This window comes from Lissotriton helveticus, chromosome 3_2 (genome assembly GCF_964261635.1).
Source record: "Lissotriton helveticus chromosome 3_2, aLisHel1.1, whole genome shotgun sequence".
Taxonomy (NCBI): domain Eukaryota; kingdom Metazoa; phylum Chordata; class Amphibia; order Caudata; family Salamandridae; genus Lissotriton; species Lissotriton helveticus.
Genome location: NC_136062.1, coordinates 457165513 through 457183261, shown reverse-complemented (window position 1 = coordinate 457183261; position 17749 = coordinate 457165513).

Genomic DNA, 17749 nt, shown 5'->3' with positions numbered 1-17749 from the left:
TAAGGGAACGCAAGCGGGCGGGACAAACCTCTTGAGTAACTTAGCGCGCTAGCTATCTCGAGCATGCAGGCAGCGCCCCGAACACGCGCACCGCGCTCCCGAAGACGAAAAACGGCGCGCGAACGGGTCTAGCAAGCTACTACGCATGTCCGCGGAGCTACGCGAAGGTCGCGGAGTGCAACTGCGTCTTCGCGTAGCTCCGCGGAGTGCGGCTCCGCGAACTACGCCCAGGGTTAGTACAGACCCCCTGCTCTGAACATCCACTGACATGCGCACAGATCTCTTCCCTGTTTGGTTTGCAAGGACTTAGGTGGCTCCCCCTGGACGTCAATGTACCAAAATGTCAGGAGTAGTAAAAGTGACATCACATCCCTTTGACCTTTACTGTCACTCACACAAACATGCTTACACATACACACACATTCAGACTTAAACACACCTGAAAGCACTTTATATCTGGTCGGATTCCTGAAATCAGCTCTAAAAATAAGAAATAGGTGGGAAGAGTGATGATCCCTTTTAGCTGTATTTTAACATTGTATTTTATACTTTTGTATATGAAATTAATTGTATGAAACCTATGGTGATTTTGTTTAAGACATCTATTCTTAACAAAGTTTTATGTTTATATTGTAATATTGCTTTTATGATTTTTAACATGAAAAACCGAATAAAGTATTTGAAATTGAAATTGACTTAAACACACTCTCATCCACAATCATTCACACAATATACTCCTGTCTGCCCTGCATTGTTCTTCCCTCTCTCCAATCTCAACTTGTTGCCTCAGCCCATCCTGCTCACCCTTCATCATCAGCTTGCTGCTCCAGCCCCTTCATCCTGCCCTTTGTGTCGGCTCCCCCAGCTCCACTGCCCACCTTCCATTGTCTGTCTGCTTCTCAACCCGACCACCCTTTATTGCCACCTTGCTCGCCCAACTCCTTCTGCAACCCTCCATTATCAGCTTGCTTCCCAAGCCTCTCCTGTGTGCCCTCTGTTGTCAACTTGCTTCCCCAGTGCCTATCACTCACCCTCCATTGTCAACATGCTCTGCCTCACTCCCTGCCTTCACTCTGCTGTTCATTTGCCTCCCCAGTCCTGCCCGCCTACACTCCATTTGTGTGTGTGTTTCTATTTATATAGCGCACTTCTACCCAGAGGTCTCGTAGCACTGTATTCATACCGCTGTGGAACCCATCCTGGCTTTCCTGTGAAATGTCCACTCCTGGGCACCCCCAAGATGAAGCCAGGCATCCAAGCACTGCTGGGGCCGCTGGGTCCCACCAGAGTCACAGAGTGGGACCCATGAATAGACTAGGCACCGAGGCGAGAATTATCAGGTCCAGGGAAATTGAGTACAAGAGCCGCCGAGGCGGGAATTGAACCCTGGTCCCGGGCCAGACCTCTGCATCAGGGTCTGCCGCTCTAACCATTGAGCCACGCTGCTCCTTCTGTCCCAACCCCATCCACTGTTAGTTGTCAGCTAGCTGCCTCAGGCCCTCCTGCCCACCCTCTGTTGTGAAACCGAAACCCAACCATTCCCACCCACCCTCTGTTGTCAGATTGCTGCCACAGCCGCTCATGTGTGCTTGGAGCCAAAGCCCTCCTACCCACCCTCCAGTGCCAGCTCGATAGCCTGGTCTCGCAGCACCCGCGGTATGGCCTCCATTGTCTGTGTGTTCCCAAGCCTATCCTGACCGCCCTTGATTATCCATGTGCTGCACTAGCACCTCCCAGCTGCCCTCCATTGCCAGTTTGCTGCACCAGCCCTCAGCCATCCTCTCCTGCCCTCCATTTTTAATGTGTCTACTTCTCCTTCTGTCCTCCTGCCCACAGTCCACCGTCCACATGTTCCAGCAGCCCCTCTTGTCTGCCAACCGTTGTGAGTTTGCTACCCCAGTCCCTCCGGCCCGCCCTCCATTGTCACCTTGCTGCCTCTGCCCCTCCAGCCCACCACCAATTGGTAGCTTGCTGCCCAAGCTCCTCCCATGCATCTTCCATTGTCAGCTTCCTGCCCTAGCACCTCCCACTTGCCCTCTATTGCAGTCTTACTTACCCACCTCTTCAGTAGACTCTCCATTGTCAGCTTGTTGCCCCAGAACACCCCACCCTCTGTTGTCAGGTTGCTTCCTCAGCATCTCCAGCCTCCCCTTTGATGCCAGCTTGCTGCCCAAGCCCCTTCCTGCCTGCCCTCCATTGTCAGCTTGCTCCTCCAGCGCTCGTGCCCGCCGTTCGTTGTCTGTGTGCTTCCCCAGGCCCTCCCTCTTGCCTGCCATTATCTGTGTGCTCCTTCAGCCCCTCCTGCCATTGTCCATGTACCCTCCCAACCCCTCAGGTTCTGCATGTCATTTTCATCCAGAAAGAGGAGAAAGCCTCAGAGGATTGTTTTTGTCCCTTCCTACACAAAAACAATTCTGGTTGTGATGCAGGCCCGCTTGCACCATGGCACAAGGGAACCTGCTTTGAGGCCAGGCTGAACCCTGTGCACTAGCTCAGAGAGCCGGAATACACAGGGGCATATTATCAAGGGGGTTTATCTCCGCTTTTTTGGCTTTTAAAGCCAAGAAAGCGGAGATAAAATTATCTCCCTTTTACCTAGCGGTTGCTAACACCAGTTAGCAACAGCTAGTAGGAGATAGCGACCATCTTGGGCCCCGCTTTGCATGTCAGTGAAATGTATCGCTAATGACATGCAGAGTGGGCGTGCCAAGAGGTTAGCGACTGGAAACAGTCGCTAACATCGCTATTACCAATCCTATTACCAACTTTTGGAGATATTCGCGCTAATCGCGATTATCTCCAAAAGCTAACACCTGCCCTGAGCAGTTCTTAGCCATGTTATCCAATGGGAGGTGGATAACATGGCTAAGAGCATTAGCTCGGTAATTCATGAATATCGCTGACTTTTCAGCGATATTCATGCATTTGGGCCGATTTTTATTGCTTAGGAGATAAACCTTGATAATAGCAAGGTTCCTAAGCGATAAAAATCGCTGCAGTTCGGCGATAAAAATATGGCCGCTAGGCCAACATAGCGATAATTATCGCTAGTTGTTGGTAATATGCCCCACAATTTCTTAGTAGATATGGTGCATTCCTACCCTCTCATGTCACCTGGAGCAGAGCAGCAAGTTGTCTTGATGCGTTGCATGACTTGTAAGTAAATCTGCCCCTACTTTTTATCATCCACTAGAATATTGGCGGAGATTACTGAGAAGAAAGAAAAGGAGGCATCGCATCTGCTGCTCAATGAATCGTACACCATTGAATAAGAGATACAATCTAGAGGTGCAAACAGGAGGTCAACAAGAGGCGTCACTTCAAAACTACATTGATGCGGATGGAGCTCCCCGGGCCGGGTCATTTTTATTGCACCAAGGTTTGAGAATCCAAGAGAGGGACTGATGGGGGAATGGTCAGACTTTATGTCTATAATGTTTAAAGACTTGATGGAAATATTAGTAAAACTTGCCAAACTGGATTTTATTGACATAAAGACAGTATTTGATGTGCTGAACCAAGAAATAGACATATAAGGCAATCAACAGCATGTAAAGACATTTGAAAAATCAATTGAGCATTATAGTGGACAAATATGGAGAAGAACTCAAAATAAAAGAAAAAAGAGTATACTCAGGTATGGGTCGTCACTTTCTCAACCAATATGACTTCTGCAGAAAAGGCTGGGGGGCTCATTACAATGTCCGTCTGCCATTGTTTCAGATTTGGGACAGGCCACCTATAAGGCAGCCTCCACACAATCCGAATTATGATGCGAACGCCACCACGGAGGTCCCATCTTTTATATTTTGCATTGTGGTGGGGATGCAGTCAGCAGCCCCTGCCGCAATGCAAAAAAAAGGCACTATGCGGTGCCTGCCACATGGTGCTGGGATATGTTGGCGGAGCACCATAGGTGCCCTCTAGTGCCCTTGCCCCAGGCCCAGGGATGAAGGTCGGCCCGCTATGGGCCCCAAAATCCATTTCCACCTGCTTTTTTATGGCGGGTTGACCACTGCTAAATGACCAGCGGAAAGGAATATCATAATACCAATGGCGTTGCCGCAATGCTGGGAAATGTATGTGCTCCAACAGGCAGTCGGAAAAGGACTGCCTGTCAGAACCGTGACAGTCTGTCTTTCCGACCACCATGCTTCCCCAACGCTTTTCCCCTCCATCATAATACAGCGGGTGGAAAAGTGCACTCCTGTGGCGGAGGGCCCACCACTGACAGGCTTTCAGTGGCAGGCCTTCCGCCATCATAATCAGGCCATAGGTGTGGGTGAAATGTTAGTTACACTGGCAAAATTAACGTAATTTTGGGAATTTCGCCTATTGCAGGTTACAAGAAATTCCAAAAATTATGCCATCACATCCACTCACGTAATTAAGAGTAGTTCTGGACAGAAATTGGGAGCATAGGAACAACAAACAAACAGTACATGCTGTGGCACATACTGTTGCATTTAGACCTATTTGCTTAGTCCTTTTTGTGCTGAAAAGTTCCAAGACAAGGCAGATTACAAATGGGCTGGAGGATGGTGAAGAATCATTTAACCGCATGCGCGCTAGCGGGTTTTTCCGCTGCGCGCTGCGATTTTGAAAATCGCGCGTTACGTGACAAAGCCAACTCGTCATGCGCGTAGCGTAGGTAACGCCCATGACGAGCTGCCTTTGTCATGCGCGTCGAAGGGGTTAACAAACAAGTACCATTATCTGGGTGAGGAATCTATTAGGTGTAGTTAATACCTCTAATTCAAAGAATTTCACTTGGGAAATAATGGGTATGTGCAGAATCTGTACTTAATGCACTGAATTCCACATAATTTGCTTTTTTTTATGGGCCTCTTCCCCTGATAAAGTTCAGCAGGTTGGACCTACAAGAAGCTGTCAGAGGAAAACAGCAGAGCTGTGATAATTCATTTTTAACATGGCAGATGTTTACTGAATCAATACAGCTGATGAATTCACATTGAGAATAAAAATGAGAAAACTAGTAAAGGAGAGTGCATTGTGCCAGAGCAAAGACTAGAGGCTAGGTAGATAGGTCACCGAGGCCAGGAAATGAGACCTCTAGGTAGGTTTGAGACTGGTTACCTGTCCGTAAGAAACTGGGTTATTGGTTGTGGTTGGGTGGAAGCCCTACTCAGGCAACTACCACAAAGCTTGTCAGGGTGAATCACAAAAATCATTGACTCAATTTGTACTTAATCCTCTGGTAGCCAGTCATAAACAGTCTGGTTTAACTTATAGGCAATGTGTAAAGTAGTTATGCAGCACACAAACAGTAATAAAGAAAAGTGAAAACACAATAGAAGAAAAATCCCAAAGAAATTTAAAGTATACTGTAATAAATAAAATGCCACCAGAATGACAAGGTTTAATCAGTAGCACCTGAGATATTCAACTTAAAAGTTTTGATTGAACAGCAAAAAAGCACCTCCTAGGTAATCTAGGCGCACAGGACAATGTCAAAAGTTCAGGCTGACCGCAATGGAGTGCAGGCCAGATACAGGGACCAGGTTTATCCAGCAGAGAGATGTACATTATGTCTATTGTTGCGAGGCTTTGTGTCGCTCTGCCTCAATTCCAATCATGAGCCGTGCAGTGCTGCAATTCATAGTCTTGTGTCGAACTGCATTGCACTCTGATCTGCATTGCACTCCATACCGATCAGGAGCTGCGAGGGCTGTTATACGAGGTCTAGCAACAAGTTGCACCACGCTGACTTGGGTCCATGCGGAGCTGAAAGAGCAGCAATAGAAGGTAAGGTAAAGAGTTGTGTCATACTGGCGGCTCATCACTCCTCCTCCTTAGCAGGGAGGAGGAGTGATGAGCACTGTAGGTGCACATGTAGGTTTGGCCAGGCCTTCTTAGAACGGCCAAACTGACATGCACACTTACATTTCTCCACCCCAGCTGTGTTGCACCACTGTGCCTGAGCGGGCGACAGAGCAGCCCGCTTAGGCCAATCCTGGCGCTTCGGTGTCTGGATTGGGTGAGGAGTCTGCTTTGTGCCCCAGTGACTGCCGGGAGGAAAGGAGCAATGAGGCGACCAGCAGCGTCAGCATTGAAGGCAGCGAGAGGTAAGTGTTTTAAAAAAAGTTAATATTCCTCTAATACCACTCCTGTCTCACCACTTTAGATATCCTGCAACCACCACAGATTCTAGCAGCAGGGCTTAGCAGGTCCAGTAGCAGGTTCAGGCAAGTCCAGTGTATCAGGCCAGCTGTGAAGTTACAGGCATCCTCTGAAGTTTGCTGTGTTCTTGTACATTGCAGGAGGTCAGCAGACTGACTCTTGTAGTCACTCTGGGTAAGCCTGGGATGAAGGTATGCAAGTACAGTCTTCCTTACTAGACAACAAGGCAGGTCCAGGAGTGTTCTGAAGAAAAACACTGGAGTTCCCATATTTATACCTGGAGAAAACCTTTGTATGGGGGACTCTCTATAATACTCCCACTTCAGGTTCTGAAACGTTCTTCCCCTTCCCCTGTCCAGGCTTCAAAGAGCCTGGGGTGACAAAAGACAGGTCAGGCCTGGTGTCAGATTTTTTTGTGTGCAATATAAAATACATTTTTCTTAAAAATTAAAAACATTATTATATACAATGTAACATTAATAAACCAATCATACAATTTTTATGTAATATTTCATTTTTTAATAAAAATATATTTTTTAACAAAATTCTAAAATTACACCCCACCCTTATCCCCTATAAAACCATCATCCTGCTAGTAAATCTTTAAAAAAATTAAAAATATAAACAAATGTACAATAAATATTTTTAAGACACTCCCCACCCTTGTCCCCTATAAATCCAACATCCCGCTCCTAAAATTTAACAAACATTTGAAAAATATAACAATTTTATTAAATTATTTATAAATTACTCCCAACCCTTATCCCCTATAAACCAAGGGGCAGATTTACAAGCCCCTTGCAACCCTTTTACGCCGCTTTTGCATCAACCATGCGCCACTTTGTGACTTATTTACAACGTGACGCGTCTAGGCAGATCCGTCACGTTGTAAAGCCCTGTGCCACATGAAACCTGCGTCAGGTTTCATGTGGGCGTTCTGTCGCAGGGTGGGCATTCCCTCACAGGAAAGCCCTGTAAAACTGATGCAGTGAAATCTACAAGATTTCACTGAGTTAGTTTTACCATGCTGCTGCATCAAATCCTTACGCCTGCTTGAAGCAGGCATAAGGATTAACGCACCACATTAAGTATGGGCGGCCCCTGTGCATTACAGGAGTTGCGTCGCGCTTGCCCACCCCTAAGCCCTAGACTCCCTTTGTGTAACTGCCTGGAAGCAATGCAAAAACTCCAACAGCAGGGCCATACACAGGCAGGTGAGGTAGGACACTGGCAGATGGCTCAAATGGTTAGAGCACAAAAATGTCAACTTTCTGAAAGCGGCATTTTCAGAACTAAGGGGCCTATTACTATGGCGATCGGAAAACCACCCTGACCGCCATGGTAGCGGAAAACCACCGCCCGCCGGCACCGCGGCAAAACCGGCGGACCGATTATGATCCACTGCCCAAAAAATCCGTCTGCGGCGGAAAGAGCCACAGAAAAACCACCTGACGCATGCAGAGAAGGGAAAAACCATTCCGCGGTGGTCAGATTTGCTGCAGAAATATACCAACCCGAAGACACCGGCAACGAAATTAGAATATCCTCAACCTGTCCGCGGTGCTTTCCACTGTTTCAGACAGCCGTGGTCGAAAACAGTGATGAATGGGAGAGACGGTGGAAGGCCTGGAGCATAGCAACTGCTGCGTATGCGCCGTGAAAAAAAAGACGGTCGAAAGAAAAATACACAACAAGGCCAGCAAGTGCACACTGCAAACTAGTCCTGGCCACAAAAACACTTAACGCATCCCAAAAATACCCCCCCATGGCAAATTCAAAATGCACAAATCCCAGGACAACCTACACAACACACCTGACAGCAAAACCTCAATTTGACACACCCACATAGCTGACTATAAAACCAGCCCCTTCCCTGACCACAATCCTTTGCAACACTCCAGAAGAGAAGAGCCCAAAACCACATCAGAAAAGAGAGGCAAAACATTACACCACACACACATCACCACCACCACCGCCACTTCCACACCTGGACCACTAACACTTTGAACATCCCACAACATACACATCACCAACACAACCACCATGTCCACGCCCGCACATATAACCCCTTGGCACATCACACACCATGGCACTACAGAAAATGCCAAAATTCACTGAGAGTGAATTGAGGGTAATGATAGATGAGATAATCAGAGTTTAACCACAATTGTGTGGTAACCTGGTCCAACAGACACCTTTAGCCACCAAGACCCAAATGTGGGCAAGGAAGGTTGACAAGGTTAATGCAGTAGGGACCACCCCGCTTTTCAAGCAGGAAATTCAGAAGCGGATGACCTGAAGAGGGCTGAGCAAGTAAAGAGTAACAAGAACTGTGAACTGGGCACAGGGACTGGAGGTGGCCCTTCCCTTCCACATAACACATTCACTGAATGGGAGAAGAAGCTGCTCACCATACTGCATCCAGAGAGTCTCACAGGAATAGCCGGGGTAGTGCAGGCTGATAAGTACAACCAAATGTACACCATCACACTGCTATGTACTGACTTTCACAACTACAAAGATACACCTCCTAGGCACAAGTTCAGTCATCAGTACCATAACACCCAACACAGGTCTCACAGATGTAACATCCACTCCATCTGAATCACCCCAAAGCTACACAATATTCACATGGTGGCATGTGTACAGGCAACCAGCACCACAACTCCCACCATGCCCCTGTCCCACCTCTGAGCAGGATGGAGCATTCCCCCACCCAGAAGCAGTTGGAAACCATTGTATCACCACAAACAAACTCACAGATAGGTAGCCATCTTCACAGGGAAGGCTGTTGAGGGGTGGGAGACCTGCGATACTGCTCCCAGCATGCTCACTTGTTCCCCTGCTGTGCAAGATGGAGCAATCCCCAACCACCAGAAGCATGTTCCAACCATTGTATGGTTCCCCCTCATCTAACAGGTAAGTAGCCATCTTCCCAGGTTGTGCTGTTTGGGGGTGGGAGACCTGCACTACAACTCAATCAATCAATCAATCAAGAACATTTGTAAAGCGCACTACTCACCCGCTAGGATCTCAAGGCGCTGGTGCGGGGTGGGGGGGGTTTTGGGGTGGTTGCTACTGCTCGAAAAGCCAGGTCTTGAGTTGCTTCCTGAAGGAGAGATGGTCCTGGGTGAGTCGTAGGTGGGTGGGGAGGGTGTTCCAGGTCTTGGCCGCCAGGTGGGTGAAGGATCTTCCTCTGGTGGTGGTTCTGCGGATCCGTGGGACGGTGGCGAGGGCGAGGCTGGCGGAGCAGAGTTGGTGGGTTGGCGTGTAGAACGTGAGGCGGTTATTGAGGTATTCGGGGCCCAAGTCATGGAGAGCCTTGTGTGCGTGGGTGAGGAGTTTGAACGTGATCCTCTTGCTGACGGGGAGCCAGTGCAGGTCCCTCAGGTGGGCGGAGATGTGGCTGTGTCGGGGGATGCCCAAGACGAGTCGTGCTGAGGCATTCTGGATGCACTGGAGTTTTTTCTGTAGTTTGGCGGTGGTCCCAGCGTAAAGGGCGTTCCTGTAGTCCAGACGGCTGGTGACGAGGGCCTGGGTGACCCTTTTCCTGGTTCCAGTGGGGATCCAGCGGAAGATCTTAAGGAGCATGCGGAGTGTGTTGAAGCAGGAGGAGGTAACGGCGTTAACTTGCCTGGCCATCGTGAGGGAGGAGTCAAGGATGAAACCCAGGTTGCGTGCGTGGTCCATGGGCTTGGGTGGGGGACCCAGAGCAGGAGGCCACCAGGAGTCGTCCCAGGCGGAGATGGATGGTCCGAGGATGAGGACTTCCGTCTTGTCTGAGTTCAGTTCAACTCCCACCAAGCCCCCCCTGCCCCACCCATGAGCAGGATGGAGCACTCCCCACCCGCCCAGAAGCTTGTGGCAGACATTTTATCACCACAAACAAACTCACAGGTAGGTAGCCATCTTCCCAGGGAGGGCTGTTGGGGAGTGGGAGGCCTGCACTACTACTCCCACCATGCCCCCTGTCACACCCCTGAGCAGGATGGAGCAATGTGATGTTGGTAGTGTGATGCAGGGTCTTGTAAGTGTCCTCTGTGTTGGGTGCAGCTGTCATGCGTTTGCACTGCCTGTACTTCCTAATGTCCTTTGAGTAATGGGCATTGACATTGCATTGATAATCGTGGGCTTCAGGTCTCATCAGCATTGGATCAGTGTGGGAAATCCCATGTAAGGGCACAGGATTGTGCAGATTCTGAGTGTGCTTTCATCAAGGCATGCATTTCCTGACTTCAGTATGTTGATGTTTAGATATCTAACACTAATGTGCAACAGTAGTTGTGCCCTACAGTACAACATGGTGTATGGCATAAGCTTATGGCAAGTGTGCACTGTTATGTTGTCGACTCTATCAGTGTAGACCCCTTCTGCTCCACCCAGATATGGCAGTGGCAACATGTGATGGGGTACATCTTTGCCTCCTCCAGGGCCCTAGGTGTGCTCAGTGCTATTTGTGTGTCTGGTTGAACGCAGCCCTAGAAACCATAGTGAGCTGTGTGGCATTCATATGGCTGACTTGTGCTCCGTTAGCCTGTTGACAGGCAATGGTCGCAGTCAAAAATGTAGGCTACATAATGTTTTTGCACAGGGTGGAGTGTAACAGGGAAATCATCTTTAGTGGTGCTTACATTGCATATGAATGTTCTGTTGGTGCCAATGAACTGACCCTACATCTCTCTCATGCAGCATCTCCCGTGGGCACGGAAGGACAGGGGACGGATACCAGTGGTGAGGCATCAAGCATAACTGCTGCACACGGGCAAAGTGACACAGATGTGACCAGTGCCTCAGAGGGGACCGGAGTCTGCTTGAGGAATCACAGCCAGAGACTCAGAGCACAACGTCATCAGATGCCAGCGGTGATGCATCTATGTTGGCCGGCACAGGGAACGGGGACTCTGCCTCCTCTTCCACCACACAGCGTCGAGTGCCCACCCTCCCAGCTACTATCAATTTTGCTGCCCGTGTTCGCACCAGTAAGAAGGGAAGAGTGTCCTTTACCACTGGCACCACTGCCCCTGCCCATGTCCCCCTGCTGCTATCAGTGCTGAGTCTGTGGACCTTTTACGCCAGCTGTGTGTGGGCCAGTCAGCTCTCCTCAATGCCTTTGTAGACCACGACAAAAAGTGGCAAAGGCAGTTGCTTTCATGGAGGGCCTTCATTCAGACGTGGGTGGGCTACACTGGACTGTCCAGTCTTTGTCCTTCACTGTGAAGGCAGCCCTTCAAGTTGCACAATCTCAGGGTCCAGCTCCATTCCCTTTGTCCACCCCCCTGCCTGTGACCACATCTGATGATAGTGACCACACATCATAGACCTCTAGGGCTCGATACAGTACACGCTGCACATAGCAGCAGCAGCCCAAGAGGTCCAGGTCACAGACACAATCTTCACAGAAAACTAAAGCCACCCTAGAGCGCACAGACAAAAGCCCGTCAGGCAATGGCCACAAAGGCAAGAAGTAGGCCTCAGGGTCACATGCCTCAGAGGCATCCCCAGCCAAGGACTCTCCTGTCCCAATAGCGTCCCACAAAGACAAGCAGTTTCCGTGCCTGCTGAGAAGGTGGTGCCTGCTAAGAGTACACATAAGAAGGGCTCCAAGGTAGATTCACCCACAACTTCTACTCCCATCCAGAGCCCTGTGAAGCAGGGAAAGGAGGGCACTGTAGATGGTACATCTGGTAAACAGGGAATGGGGGGCATAGGCAAGGCAAGGCATAGTGTCCTACTGGATCCAGCATGTCCCCAGAGGGTGGGGCACCGGCTGCACCTGGTGCAGATTTGGTGGAGAGTTTGCCTGTTATGTCCACACCACTTTCCATCAATACCAAGACAGGGAAGCCATTCCGACTACCAAAGAAGTAGAAGGGCACCCCTCCACAATCTCCCAGTCACACTGTGTCACAGCAGCATGACTCCACCTCGACGTGCCACTACACCACCTGGTCCAAGCAGCCCTCCAGATTCCCAGGCCACTGATGCCCCAGCTTCAGCTGGGGCTATCTATCCTGAGTCAAGTCCACTGAATTTCCCGGACACACAGCCACCTCCCAGTCCGACCAACAGGCAAGTCTGAGTGGAAGTTCCCCTCACACACCTGTCTTGCCCACAGCAGTGCCTGTGCTGCCCATTGTTACCACCCTGACTGTTTTGCTGACCATGGCAGTGTACAGTCATACACATTCCCTGTGCAGGATCTCATGTACCTCAACTGCATTTTGCCCTCGCCACTGGCCTTGTGGTTCCCTGCTGTATAACACTTGCCTGTTCCGCTTCTCATGGACATATGTAGCACTTTGCCCTGGCCACTGGCCTTGTTGTTCACTGCTGTTGGACACTAGCCTGTGTAGAATCTCATGGACATACTCTGCACTTTGCCCTGGCCACTGGCCTTGTTGTTTCCTGCTGTTTGACACATGTCTTTGCAGGATCTCATGTACCTCAGCTTCACTTTGCCCAGGCCACTGACCTTGTTGTTTCCTGCTGTTTAACACTTGCCTGTGCAGCTTCTCATGGACATACTCTGCACTTTGCCCTGGCCACTGGACTTGTTGTTTCCTGCTGTTTAACACTTGCCTGTGCAGCTTCTCATGTAACAGCCGCGTCGGAAAGGCTGTTCCCCCGCGTGCCATTACAATGCAGTTTATTCAACGCAAGTCGTTACCACGACTTGCGCTGGAGGGCGCTGCAGGACAAGGATTTTTTTAATTTACTATCCAACACCTTCCCTACTGTACGTAGGCTGGTGTTAGAATAGTACATAAAAAAATGCCTAAGTCCGCACCCCTCCAACGCAAGTCGTGGTAACGACTTGCGCTGAAAAAAACGCGTTGTAACGGCACGCGGTGTAAAAGCACGAGTTGTAAAGCCGTACAACCTCTCATGGACATACTCTGCACTTTGCCCTGGCCACTGGACTTGTTGTTTCCTGCTGTTTAACACTTGCCGGTGCAGCTTCTCATGGACATACTCTGCACTTTGCCTTGGCCACTGGCCTTGTTGTTCCCCGGCTATTTGACACCTTCCTGTGCAGCTTCTGATGGACATACTCTGCACTTTGCCCTGGCCACCGACCTTGTTGTTCACTGCTGTTTGACACTTGCCTGTGCAGGTTCTCATGGACATACTCTGCACTTTGCCCTGGCCACTGGCCTTGTTGTTCACTACTGTTTGACACTTGGCCTGTGCAGATTCTCATGGACATACTCTGCACTTTGCCCTGGCCACTGGCCTTGTTGTTCCCTGCTGTCTGGCACTTGCCTGTTCAGCTAATCATGGACATACTCTGCACTTTGTCCTGGCCACTGGCCTTGTTGTTGCCTGATGTTTGACACTTGCCTGTGCAGGATCTCATGTACCTCAACTGCACTTTGCCCTGGCCACTGGCCTTGCTTTAGTCACATTTTAGAGCCTATCTGTGTCATGTGTGAATAAAAAGAAGTTACTCCATTTGTCTGCCTTGTCAGTGTCCTTCCTAAATAAAGTTTTTCTGTGTGAGCATGGTTTACTGTAACACATGCACTGTGGGTGTTGGGTTAGCTGTATGTGTGTTGGCTGTAGGACTGCTTGACTTCTTGGGTGTGGTGTTGTCTTTCTGCTGTTTTGCTTGTTGTTGTGCGTGTTCATGGCGTGTCACTCATATCTGTGTGGCACTGGTATGTCTTTTGTGCATACACAGCTTGTTGTGCATGCAGTGCTGTGAGTGTATGTAGCCTTGTCCTTGCCTAGTGCGCATCCCCTGATGGGCTGCTGTGTTTGCAATGTGATTTCTTGGCATGTGCATCTGTTGTGTGTCTGATGTGGCTGTGTGCAGTGTTTGGGCTGTGTTGTCTCTTGCAGTTGACAGGTGCTCTGTGTGCGGTGTTGTATTTGCATGCCAGTGTGTGTGTTTTTCTGTTGTGTTTCATTCAGTTGTGTTTTGCCAGTGTGGTGTGCCTTACTTGTGTGTTTATCACATGTATTTAGGTACATTCTATTTCCTGTGGTTGTGTTTGGTGGGACCTTGGTATTTCCCTCCTCTCATATTTGAGCTGTCTCTTGTCATTCTTGTGCATGTGCATGCTTGTGGTACAGTATGACACCATGTTGGCTTGATGTTGACTAGTTGTGATGTAGAGTTGTATAGTATTGAAGCTTGACTGAGGGTTGTGATGTAAAGTTGTATAATTTGTGAAGTAAGAAACACATCTCTGGGGCACAGGGGATTCTGCCAGAGCAATTTCCTCTAGTTTACACTCTGTAGGAAATTCTGCCTATGGATTCCTCACTGGATTTTGCACTTCCTCCGATAATGTAAGGGTTTTGTCTTACCACTAGGGGCCGTAGTATACGCAGTGCTTCAAATGTGCAATGGGATGTGCTCTCACTTTTTGCAGCCCTGAGACTCCATGGTGTTACAGAAGGTGTTGCAAATGCTTGTGTGACCCCTTCTGTAATACTAACACCGCTATCCCTCATTTGCACGGGGCGTGGCTCCATGCAAGTAAGGGAATCATCATCATTTGACTTTATTTCAGTTATAAATATTTTTTAGAAAAGTAAACATAGCTGCATAGGTCAAAAACATGATAGAGTAGAAAAATGTCAATTCTACAATCAGCATTAAAGTAGACACTTGACAGGGCTTTTGGGCAAACCCTATTATCTAACAGCTGTCTTCACTTTATTCCTGATGCAGGTGCAGAGGCAAACATGCCCTTAGGAGGCTTACTGACTGTGTGGCACAAAAATGGTGAGAGAACCCCTTTCAGGGGGTGAAAGAAGATCCGATGGACGCCCCAGACATCACTCTGCAGATGTGTGCAATCAATCACTGCAGGGGGGTTTGAACCCCTCTTCATAGTGCAGCCGCGATGTCACCTGCACAAGAAAACAGGGAGTGGCTCTGAAGCAGCTGCTCTGTATTTCACTGAATGCGCTGCCCCCAATACAGGGCTAATTTCTGGCGGCCCTGGGCATGCACATTCATATTAATAGGGCACACTGGGGCATATTACCAAGGGCCTTATCACCGCTTTAGCAGGAATTTTTCCCGCTAAAGCGGCGATAATTCTATCGCCCCTATTACCTAGCTGTAGCTAACACCAGTTAGCGACAGCTAGTAGGAGATAGCGGGCATTTAGGTGCCCACTTTGCATGTCAGCGATAATTATCGCTAATGACATGCAAAGTGGGCGTGCCAAGATGTTAATGACTGTAAACAGTCGCTAACATCACTATCTCCTATTATCTACTTTTGGAAATATTCGCGCTAAGCGCGATTATCTCCAAAAGCTAACACCTGGCCAGAGCAGTTCTTAGCCATGTTATCCAATGGTAGGTGGATAACATGGCTAAGAGCATTGTCACGATAATGCATGAATATCGCTGATTTTTAAGCGATATTCATGCATTTCCCACGATTTTTACCGCTTTTGAGATAAACCTTGATAATATCAAGGTATCTCAGCGGTAAAAATCGTCGGAGCGCGGCGATATTATTATACCCGCTAACCAAGCTTAGCGATAATTATCGCTATTGCTTGGTAATATGCCCCACTATCCCTGCTGGCGCCTGGCGCACCTGCCTAAAGGTAGGCCGTGACGCCAGCAAGGACAGTGTTCTGAATATATAATACAGACCCTGGGCTGGAAATCAGACCCAGAATGATTGCGATAAAGCTTTTTAAGATGTGTTGGGAACACCAGTGTGGAAGGAATACTAATCAGATATTGAATGATGAGAAAAGAAAAGTCCTCAAATGTAGCAGTATTGCAGAACACAGGTGCAGAAGCCAGAAAGTCTGATTTAAGTGGCTTTTCTGCTCATTTAATTACCAATCTCTGCCTCGTGCCGCTGTTCAGACAGAAAAACAACAGTCAGAAGCGCTGAGAACCTGATTACATATTAGCCGTCTAAAGCAGAAAGTATGTTGTAAATTAGAATTGGATGTTCTTAGCACCACTTATGTGATGTTCTGGAAGCAGGAATGAGTATATTATATGGTTCATTATCTCTGTGGCTTTTCATTGGTTCCAAATCTGATTTTAATGCACACGCTGACTCCCTTTGATAATGAGAAATCACTGCAAAAGCCTTTATCAGTAAAGCCTGGTAGAGTTCAGCATTATTAGTGTGGAGAGGAACAGTGCAATGATGTTTGGTGTGCCACTGGCAGGGAAAACATATTTTGCCACTTAGGCACTCTTTGTTCATTAATTAAAAGGCAGTTAATGGCCCTTTTATTGTAATTTGGTGACACTTAATGATAACTCGCTGGCTCAGCAAGCATCCAACCTCACCGTGTGTAGATCAAGGCCCTGGGAAGGGAGGTTGTTTCAGAAAACCACTCACTGGTGCCAGTTTCTCATCTTATGCTCATCATTGAAGCTTGGATGAATGAATCCTCCAAAGTCATCTTTAGTTTGGTTATTCCACTGTTCTTGCACATCCTGTTAAGGGAAACTGGTGCAGGGGTTTAGTAACTTTTATTAATAAGAGACTGCATTTACTGAAAACATTCATAAATGACTCTTACTCCCCCTTAGTCAATAGTGAGTCAATACTTTAAAAAAAAAATCTTTTTTATTTGCCTTTAGTATTATTTCAAGAATACATTTCACATATTTATACATCTCTATGCATTGGAACCTTAAGCACAATACACATATTTTGGTGTGCTATTCAATACAATATGCATTAATGTTGGCTAACAATTTATGTGATTCATTTTCCACTCTTGTTCGTAACCAGTTGCTCTTAATTTCTGACACGGTCGAAATTCCATATCTGCACAATAACAGCTACCACACATGTATAAATAGCAATAAAGAAAATAAAAACAAAAAGTTCCCTTTTCATAATCAATTTGTCAGTTGGGAGTATCCGGGTTGATCATTAACTCTCCCCACCATCGCTGTACATAATTCCCAAAAATTCACAATTGTATCATTCAGACAGAAATACAGTCTTAGGAGCCTATTATGATTGCAGTTTACCCGCATCCTCCAGGCTGGCGGAAGCCACCGCCGTCCCGGAGGATGCAGGGAAACCGCCGCGGAGCCTAGAAAGACCCACCGCCATATTAGGAAAAGCTGTAACATGGCTGGCGGTGTCTATCAGACACCGCCAGCCATATTAGGATGGTGTAAAATGTATGCTTTTCCGCGGTGGCTTTTCTGCTGTGGAAAAGCATACGGACCTTCACTTCGGGGGCCCCCACGGTGAAGGGGGGCTGGGGGGTGCACATGGGGGGTACCTATGGTACCCCCCTGCATTTGCGTGAACAAAGCAGCAGGCACCGCGCGGTGCCTGCCGCTTTGTGCACGCCAATGCGAGGCATGCTTGAAGCTGCACCCGCCGCAATGTTAAAGATAGAGGATGTGACCGCCACCCTGGCGGTCACATCCTAATCTGCACGGAGGGAACGGCACAGCCCATGCGGACGTTCCCTCCTACTCTTGGGTCGCGGACGGACTCAAGACACCCCTTAGTGTGGAAGATAATAGACGCCATATAATAATACAAAAAGAAAAAGCTGCCCTACATTATACGTATAAAACTAAACCTTGTAAAAATACTACCACGGTCCATATTCAGTGTAATCCGTTCATACTCAATGGGCCA